Source organism: Patiria miniata, unplaced genomic scaffold (genome assembly GCF_015706575.1).
Source record: "Patiria miniata isolate m_02_andy unplaced genomic scaffold, ASM1570657v1 HiC_scaffold_20, whole genome shotgun sequence".
In the NCBI taxonomy this organism is placed as follows: domain Eukaryota; kingdom Metazoa; phylum Echinodermata; class Asteroidea; order Valvatida; family Asterinidae; genus Patiria; species Patiria miniata.
Window position 1 is genome coordinate 36,552,234 of NW_024037059.1, and position 10,417 is coordinate 36,562,650.

General features: G+C 37.5%; 1 long non-coding RNA gene across 2 annotated transcripts; it reads right to left on the bottom strand.

Annotated features, from left to right (window-relative positions):
• Nucleotides 1-3,315: 3,315 nt before the first annotated feature.
• LOC119728931 lies at nt 3,316-8,569 on the bottom strand. 2 transcript variants are annotated; one of them, XR_005271163.1, is made up of 4 exons: nt 8,484-8,569; nt 6,949-7,268; nt 4,757-4,855; nt 3,316-4,042 (listed from the first exon to the last, which is right to left on the bottom strand). It is a non-coding gene; the product is annotated as an uncharacterized LOC119728931 (long non-coding RNA). The 2 variants fall into 2 exon arrangements; XR_005271162.1 differs by lacking the exons at nt 6,949-7,268; nt 8,484-8,569 and having other exon boundaries at nt 4,757-5,790.
• Nucleotides 8,570-10,417: the final 1,848 nt, after the last annotated feature.

Here is a 10,417-nt window from a genome sequence, read left to right on the forward strand (position 1 = left end):
TTCAAATTACAATGGTTATTTGTTATCTTCATGCTTCAGCAGATATACCACATTAAGTTTCATTATAACAGTGTGCATGTACATGAACTTGGCGTATTTTAGTATTGTAAATGCCAAAAGAATAGCCTTTATATTTATACATGTATTCATTGTTAGCGAATAATTTAAAAATTCTTTGCCCATGTTTAAATAGCTATCTTTAATCAATACAAAAATTATTCACCATTTGGATTAGTGTTCCTCTGACTTTCAAAGGAAGTTCTGCATTGTTTTGAGAAAAGTCAATTTTTTGCCAAATTTTGATAAAAATGTAAGGCTAACCCCTTGCATTTTTTTCAATTTTGACCAAACAATGAAATTCCTTGAAAATTGCTAGAAAGATGCCAAAGGGACCCTAGAACACATTTCAACTCCATTTGTAGAAAGACTTGCTTTTCAAAAGAAAATATGGACCAAAATTTGTGGGAAATCGGTCAAAAATGTTCATTTATTTCTCACAAAATTGTTGATTTTTGCCCAAATCTTAAAAATAATTGGTGTTTAAGTATTGATTTGTGCTCCTCTGACTTACAAAGGAAGTTCTGCATTGTTTTGAGAAAAGTCAATTTTTTGCCAAATTTTGATAAAAATGTAAGGCTAACCCCTTGCATTTTTTTCAATTTTGACCAAACAATGAAATTCCTTGAAAATTGCTAGAAAGATGCCAAAGGGACCCTAGAACACATTTCAACTCCATTTGTAGAAAGACTTGCTTTTCAAAAGAAAATATGGACCAAAATTTGTGGGAAATCGGTCAAAAATGTTCATTTATTTCTCACAAAATTGTTGATTTTTGCCCAAATCGTAAAAATAATTGGTGTTTAAGTATTGATTTGTGCTCCTCTGACTTACAAAGGAAGTTCTGCATTGTTTTGAGAAAAGTCAATTTTTTTGCCAAATTTTGATAAAAATGTAAGGCTAACCCCTTGCATTTTTTTCAATTTTGACCAAAAAATGAAATTCCTTGAAAATTGCTAGAAAGATGCCGAAGGGACCCTAGAACACATTTCAACTCCATTTGTAGAAAGATTTGCTTTTCAAAAGAAAATATGGACCAAATTTTGCGGAAAATCGGTCAAAAATGTTCATTTATTTCTCACAAAATTGTTGATTTTTGCCCAAATCTTTTACAATAATGGGTGTTTGAGTATTTATTTGTGCTCCTTTGACTTACAAAGGAAGTTCTGCATTGTTTTGAGAAAAGTCAATTTTTGCCAAATTTTGATAAAAATGTAAGGCTAACCCCTTGCATTTTTTTCAATTTTGACCAAAAAATGAAATTCCTTGAAAATTGCTAGAAAGATGCCGAAGGGACCCTAGAACACATTTCAACTCCATTTGTAGAAAGATTTGCTTTTCAAAAGAAAATATGGACCAAATTTTGCGGAAAATCGGTCAAAAATGTTCATTTATTTCTCAAAAAATTGTTGATTTTTGCCCAAATCTTTTACAATAATGGGTGTTTGAGTATTTATTTGTGCTCCTCTGACTTTAAAAGGAAGTGCTGCATTGTTTTGAGAAAAGTCCATTTTTGGCCATTTTTATATAAAAATGTAAGGCCTACCCCTTGCATTTTTTTCCATTTCGACCAAAAAAATGAAATTTCTTGAAAATTGCTAGAAAGATGCCGAAGGGACCCTAGAACACCTTCCAACTCCATTTATAGAAAGATTGCTTTTCAAAAGAAAATATGAACATTTTTGACTGATTTCCCCCAAAGTTTGGTCCATAATTATCACAATTTTCATGATTGGTGTCTGAAGGTTAAACACATTGTTAACGAAGTTGCCTATATTTACTGTAAAGATATGTACATGTATTAATTAATGGACTTGATTTTCTATAATGGAAGGTACATGTATTTGTAGCAGTAGAACAGTATCCTTGACAAAATGTACATGTACTTGACTGTATTATTGAATTCAGCATTAATGAAATGTTATACATCTATACACATGTACTAGTACTTTGAAACCTTTTCTGTAAACGCTGACCGTTTAATCATACATGTGCCTTTACAGTCAACAGAATTGTGCCATGTAGTTATTAAGACTCTGCTATATGCAAACTTTAGTGTTATTACTGTTAACTGAATCTTCTTTGATGTATATACATGTACTTTTGATTTGGAACCAAATACAGAAATAAATACCCACACCATGGTATGGCAAAATATACTTTAGCATTGTTACTCTCTTGTTCCTATGTTTGTGTTTACTTTACTTGTTTAAGTCTAAGTAGATAGACACTATTAAAAGTGCTTAAAATGTTTTGAAAAGTCTTCTTCCCACACAACCTTGATACATTTTCTAAGTACAAATTATAAGTGTGAAAAATTTTCTAAGTACAAAGTATAAGTGTGAGAAATTTTCTAAGTACAAAGTATAAATGTGAGAAATTTTCTAAGTACAAAGTATAAGTGTGAGAAATTTTCCAAGTACAAAGTATAAGTGTGAGAATTTTTCTAAGTACAAAGTGTCAACCACTCAAATAATAATTTCCCAAGCAAGTTGATCAGCCCAGACCCAAGTTCCTACCCCAGACCCAAGGCCTCTACCCCTCAGCTTTCAACTCTCTCTGGAGACTAAGTCAGAACATCCTAAGGGTTTTAATTACCGGAATTCTTACTTTTTTAAGAAAAACCCGGTGGTGTAGCGGTAAGAGTGTAGGGCTACATACCCAAAGGTTCCCGGTTCAAGTCCCACCCATGCACAATTTTGTCAGAAAACTTAGTATATATTTTAAAAAAAGTCTAAAAGCTCCTCAGGACGGCCCAGGATCTGAACCGGGGACATCCCGGTTCGGATCCTGAGCGCATCCTACTGAGCTAACTGCTTCTTGATAAATTTGTGTTCGGACCTTATATATAAACCTTAGGTTGACACATTGCGAAACAATCGTGAATATTCATGATATGAATATTCATCAAATGCAAATTAAATACAATTTGCTCATTAAAAAAAGGAAATATACCAGTGTGCAAATTTCTGGGTTTCGTTCAGCATATGCACATGAGGGGGGGGGGGGGGGGGGGAGGAGGGGAACAGAATGCTTGTCAAAATTTGGTTACGTGCACATCCAAAATTTGTCATTTCAATTTATATAAAAACTGTAAGGGCTAACCTTGCACTTTTAATGGAATTGGATCAAAATTAATTTATCACAATATAAGCCAAGCTTAAAATCATCTGCTTAGGCCCTAATTTTTTTTACAATTGTGGATTTTTATCAAAAATAAACTCAACTGACAGAATAAATGCAATTTAACACAAGATATGCCGTCAAACTCATTTATTTGAATTTCAGAACAAATGTTAAACCGAGACGTTATCAAACTTCCCTAAATTAACATTAAACTTCTGACCATCAAGAGAGCAAAACTGATAAACGGAAGAAAATACAGTGTTTGCAATATTTACTTATATCGCTAATAAAAGTAATAGTCTTCACTAAAAATTTTCTCATGCCAAAAAAAAAAGTTAACAGTTTGTAAATACATGTACAATGGCTGTAAAATTAGGGAAGCTTGGCTAATTCAAATTTCAGCTTTGCTTAAATGCTTGAAAGTTTGGTAAGTCATCAATTAAAACATTAAATAACAGCAACTGGTCTGAAAGTCTGTAAAGTTATAAAATTGGCAAACAAGGCAATTAAGTGAGAATAACTTGGTTAGAATAAATGTACTTAACGATGCAACCGTCACAATCACAACACTGGGGTTTTTTTTTGGGGGGGGGGGGGGAGGGGGAAAGAAATTGTAAGGAATAAGTTTAAATGTCGATATAAGACAAAAATAAACTGAATATGCATTAAAAGATGAAATTGAGATTACAACATACATACATGTCCATGAAATTACTGACTGGATTTTTTAAAGACTTAATTGTTGTAGCTATGGCAACAAGTCATCAGTAAGCAGAAACTCACACATCATCTTGCACAGTGCATTTCAGCCACACATAGCTGCCGTCACAAGGCCGATGCATGGACCATGAGTCTTCAGCTGCAAGGAAAAGAGGATAACTTTTTTTTAAATGAGTTAACAACTTCAAATTCAGGCCGAGTCTGAGATAATTTTTTAGCCTGAGGGCAAATTATACGGTGTTTTGGGCCAGCATCTATTTCTTAAAAAACAAAATCCATCACAAATTCCCAACTTGTGATTATCACAATGTACAATTGTACAAAGCATGATTTCATGTAAGTAATTAAGTGGCTGCAGAAACAAGGATTGTTCGCTTGTGCTGAACTAATTATTAGACATCTTATCAATAACCCAAGTTGCCTGTTGTTTTTTTGTATTTCTAATTTGTATGTCCTAAGAGTCTTCCATCATATTAGCATATTCTATAGGTTGTGAGGGATTTGCCAGCATCCGCATATTTATATCCTATGACTTACAATTATGTGCTCACAGGGAATTTATTTATTTTATTTATTAATTTATTTGCAACCAAACTTGAAAAGAAGTGGTTGGATTATAAACAAAGACACATCAAATCTTACACTAATTGTACAATTGAACCTTAACAAAAAAATGTAAGTTAGAATGAACACAAAATATGGACAAAAAGAAAGTGAAAAACAAAGACAAAGAAATGTCATTGAACCACACACAAATCAGCCAAACAACTCACAATAAGCAGAAAGTTTCCACACTTGCGCTGCAAGCACGAAATTCTTTTTAAATGAAATTTTGCTGAGCGGATCAACTCACCTTTGATTAAATGTCACATCACTGCAGTAGGATTCTGCAAAGACCGTTTGATGGACGTATGTCAGTGTGTTGCCAGCGTAAGGTGACCAGATAAATTATCTGCAACAAATGGCAAAGACAAATAAAGATTAGTCCTTTGTCTGTGAACATCTCAAAGAAATACATCAACCAAATTGATGTGACCTGCTCTGAGAAAAAGAGTCAGATGTCTAAAAAAAAAAAACTTTTATTCCATTTTTTTGGGAAAACGGTTTTTAGGCATGTTTTGAACCTGAATGGAAAAAAATGATGAAGAGGAAGTCAGGGTTTTAATTTTTCCCTCAAGGCAAAGTATAAGATTTCACTGTGGTCCAAAATTGTAGAAATTTATCAAATGAACAGAGTGATGCAAAGATTTCATTGATGCATGGTTGATTTGACCAAAAAACCCCAAAACAAACAAATGTGTGACACTTCGAAAACTAGACTGAATTTCTGAGAGCAGGTCAAATATCCTGGTAAGGTCAGTTCAAACAGGGCCACCACGAGAAGGTCCCAGGATACCAGCCCCAACACGCTTTCAGTATCGTCAGGCCCATTGCTGGATAAAAGGTAGGCCCCGGAGGGCCAGACACAGTTATCGACTGTCCGGTCCGCCCGCCCAGCCCCGAAGGACCAGGAAAGCACCCTAACCTATATGCGTGCCCCCCTAAGTCCATCCCCCTTACGGGTTCATGCGGTCTGATAGGAAGTAGCAGCGTTTGCCGGCTGTGAATACAGGGCCACGCCCCTATAAAGAGGGACGCACTACCTGCTCCTTTATGGCACGGCATCCTAGGGTTTCCAGGCCGCTGCGTAGGACCCACGCCCCACGTGGAAGGCGGACCTACCACGCGGACGCAACTCGCCCCTTGAATCTGTGCTGGATTTTCGCCGCACCTCAATTGAAGCACCCAGTCAGACTCCAATTAGTAAACGATACCGCCGCACCCACCTAAGCCCTAACGGCATAGGGATATAGGAGATCCCATAGCCTTGAGTTCTCAGAGGGATATAGAAGATCCCCTGAACTAAGAAAAAAAACCCTATTTATTTAGTGAAATTTGTATCATTTCACTAATAGATGATGAACATTTATCAAAAAAGATTGTCCCTGTGGAAGTACGTGTTCATGCCCTAAAGGCGGTGCACAAGATAAATTTAATTAGTGGAGCCTTGCAGCAGGGATGGATCAGGGAGCAAGTTCCTTAACTTTTACTTGACAGAAATACTTCACTTGGCCACTAAATTGTCCAACGTTTAGTTTCAAGATACCAAATTCTAAATATTTGAAATATGAATTTTCCCGCAAGAGATAATAGGTGGTGCAAAGATCAGCAACCGACTTCTTTTCTTCATTATACATGTATTGGTTTCTATCCTTGCTAACTCTTTTTGCTTCTTTCAATCAAGGAGTAAATGACACTTTGAAAATATTTCTAATATGAATGTTGACATTTGCTCTCCAGGGAGCTGATTGCCACCCAAGATCCGCCCCTGGATGGACGTAGGGATATAGAAGATCCCATAGTCCCGCTGGTCTTGCGTTGTAGGATGAAGGGATAAAGCAGATCCCACATCCCATCTTGGTCCTGGAGGACATAGGGATATAGGTGATCCCATAGTCCTGTAGTAAATCTTGCTGTGCTCAATTTGAGCCGATGACATACGCTCAATTTGAGCCGATGACCTGAAGAGAAACCACCACCCCACACAAACACATACCACCACCACCAAACCCCACAATCACAAACACATACCACCACCAGCTGCACAATCACAAACATTAATATATCTGAACCAACTCTGGGAAAAGTATTAAGTTTTGGCAGAAGAAAATAGTCGGTAGTTTATGAAGAATACAGTTAAATATTCATTTTTTTGGCGAAAAACATTCAAAATTGAGGGTTGGCCAGGAAATTGATTGAGTAAATCTAAAAACCAAGAAGAAGAAAAAAACCAAAACCAAAAAACAAAGTCAGATGTGCACCATTCAATATTTGTTTCCATTTGTCTCTTGTATCAAGCAAAATTCTTGCATTTAGTATTTAGGCTTAAGCCACTGGCCAAAAATAGAATGAACATACAAGTCAAAATTGGAAACTTTTTGAAACATTTTTCCAGAGTTGTTCAAAACAAAAACTAAAAAATTCAAGCCACTGGCTATGACTCACTCTGCACAATCCATCGAAAGCCGCTAGCAAACTGTAGTTGGGTCTGGAGTTCTTGAGGTCCAAGGAATCTTTGTGATCCGGGGGTCTTGAGCATGTCCACAGCTGTAACAAAATGGTTACCTCACCTTTAAATAGTGAACATGCTAGTCTTGTTCCCCCGGCCTCTTCTTGCATCGTCTCAACTTCGCGTCCAAGAAAGAGTACTTGTTCCAAAGACTGTATCTTGTGTTCTAGTGGAGCATGATCACACTGCTGCAAAAAACTTTGGATACCTGACCCTGTGAACATGCAGTCTTGTCCCCCAGTGTGATGTCCTGAAGCTGCAGAAACAAAACAAACAAAACAACAAAAAAGTTGTTTAATAGGAATATATAACTTTGAACAAACACGTGTTACAATTCAGCTCATATTTTGGTCACATTTCTGTTAATTATCTTTGTTTATCCATCAATAACAAGGAAAGAAGGTTGCAACCTGATGCCACTTTTTTCTTCATATTCATAACGCTAAACATCAGTCATTGCAAAAAGCTTGAAAAGACACGAGTATGTGACTGAGAAACATATAGGCCTATTCATTTTTGGGGGAAATACTTTGAGAAGATTTTCTTGACTCTCAATAGCCTTTGTATGAATTGGCCTGTGCATACCTTTCCCCGCCAAACAAATTTGCTAAAATGTCAAAAAAAAGTCATGATTATGTATTCTTTTCCACCAAAAAAATCTTCAGGTTTTTAACATGAAAGTCCACATTTGCTGACAAATGGTTCCGAAGAAAACAAATTGTGGTAAGTTGGTTCCCTGCAATATCAGTGATGGTGTATTGATGGGCCTGGTTCTCCATAATCCACTTTTAATTTATTTAACTCACCAAACTTGTTGAAGACATGTAAGAGCATGCTGGTATGTCATAGATAGAGGGCAGGGTTGAATTTTTAAGGGAAATTTTGGAGTAAAATAACGATGACGACGACAAAACGCAATATGAAAATAAAGATTGCAATCACTGAGATTTACCGTGAATGCGCAAGGCAGGCAGATTCAAACAGCAACAACAGCAGCAAATAAACAGCTGTATCAGGTCACTTTGCCAAAATTTGACGTAAGCTCAGTGAGGGCGCAATCATCACAACCCGTGACATGATGCTTTCATGAACAATGGCTATTTTCTTGAAGTATATCAGGGCTGTAAATGGCGCCACCAACGCCAAAAAAATTCGTTCCCCACCCAAAAAAAAATTGTCCCCACCCCTTCCCCACCCCCATCGTGTGCGCCACTGGTCCATAACTAATTGCAGGATCGCCGCAATGGTGGCGGCACATATTTTTGCTGATCAAGCCAGGTTGCGGCCATAACCCCGTACCCGGCCATGGTTTTCAATCTCGAATAGGAACGCCATTTGTTTGCTATTTTCATTGAAATCCTTTAAAAAATTTACGAGTGTAAATGCAGTACAATAAATGATTCTCCGTTACATCTTTGGATGCCTAAAATGTTGACATTCAACCCTTAAAAAAAGAGGATTTAAAACTCACTTTCTTTTTCGCCAGTCCTTTGCTCTGCCCGCGAATACATGAATGACGCTACAGACCACGTGTGTCACGTCACGGTACGTCAGGCATACTGGTTCCCGGCGCCCTTTTATCATCGTAGCAAACTTACATCTTGTATCGGGATGGAACCAGTTTGCCATTGGCTGGTAAAAATCCGTCGGGGCGCTTAAACCATTTTCGACAAAAAAAAAAAGAGGCCCCCATGCACCTCCAGCCGCATACTGTAACCTATACATCGGAAGTACATGTACAAAAGGGACACAATCGTAGGGCGCTATTTAAAATGCGTAAATTTGAGTATGCCAACTAAATACAACAGAGTAGGCCTATATGACAAAGTGAAACAGGGGCAGATTTTGTTTAATTGGAATTGTTTTATTTATACATGTATCCTTATTTACTAAATTATTTATTAATTATAATTTTTTTTTTGGGGGGGGGCGGAGAGGTTCATCAGCAAAGCAACGCTGACATGTAGACTGTTTTTCTCGGACAGTTGGGGGGAGGGGGTCTATGTTCATATTCAACGATCACAAACACTATATTAAAGAATCGTTGGATTTGAACAAATGCCTTTTTTCCTGAGCAAGTGCCCTTTTAAAAAAGTTACGCCCTTTTTTGCGCCATTTGCCGTTACGAGGTCTTTTTTGTTGTAAATTTCGCACCTGTATCGCCCTGAATTAAAAAGCACCATATTATTATCTGCTATTGTCCATAATCCACAAGTTTTGAACAGCGCCCCCATCGAAAGATTGTATTTTTTTCGGGGCCCTTAAGCTAGCGAGCCCCGAACCCCACGCCGTATAGGCTTCGCACTCGAATTAGTTCTCATCAGGATACACGTTTGTAACCCCCCCCCCCCCACCACACACACACACTTTTGAGAGGCGATTGACGCCCTTGGTTCCATAGTAGAGCTATGTGCGCTTTGTACAGTGCGCTTTGTTCGCTGAATTGAGTGTGGGTGGCTAGGGCGGAGTAGGCCCTACCGAACACTGGTGCCAAGGGCCTACGGAACACTTAATCCGGGCCTGCCCTTATTTCTGTGAAGTTTGGAAGAAGAAAAAGCCGAAACGAATAATTATGATGGTACAATGTATACACAATATTTTATTATATTTAAAATGGCAAAATAGTGCTTCAGTATAGGGTAAATTATTTGACAATATTACAACAAAATTTCGTTTAGGCCAACATGTTTTTGATACTGTTGTTCGCCAATAATTAATGACAATGAATTTGTGAAAACGAAAACTGGAAAGGGTGTCAATACAAAAAAGGGGCAGCATGTCCCACGCCAAGTCGATTCATACAGAAAATACGAAAACAAGGGAAATCCGCAACATCGCACCTCTTTTGAGAACCGAGCAAATAATTACGGCTTAGGCCATTGCCAAAAAAAAGTCTTCGGTTTCTGGTATGGAGCTTGCCCCAAAAGTGGTGCGGCGACGAGGCTTATTTTTTTCATTTAACTTTTTTTTTCTTCAAAATTAATGTCGGCTGATGACTGTAAAAGGTGCCCGACTAAATTTAGTGCAAAATGTATGGGAGCCAAGAGAGGCCACATAAAGCTTATACCCGATCGTAACCCCATCTAAAAACGTTAAAATTGTGCAGCAGCAGGATTCCAGTCGAGAGTTTGGCAGATTCGAGACATCATCTTACATTGAAAAAAAATTAACGCTTTAATTTTGCCAACGCGCATGGCTATGGCGATGTGCGCGCATACCAGAAACCGGAGACTTTTTTTCGGCCTGTAACTAGGGGCAACCATGACCTGGAACAGTACAGGAATAAATATTGAAATGGACAATAGAACATCTAAAATGCTGTTAACATTATTTTGAACAATGCAAACTTGAACTGATCGCATACACAAATTGTTGAATATTGAAAGACAATATACAATTTGACTG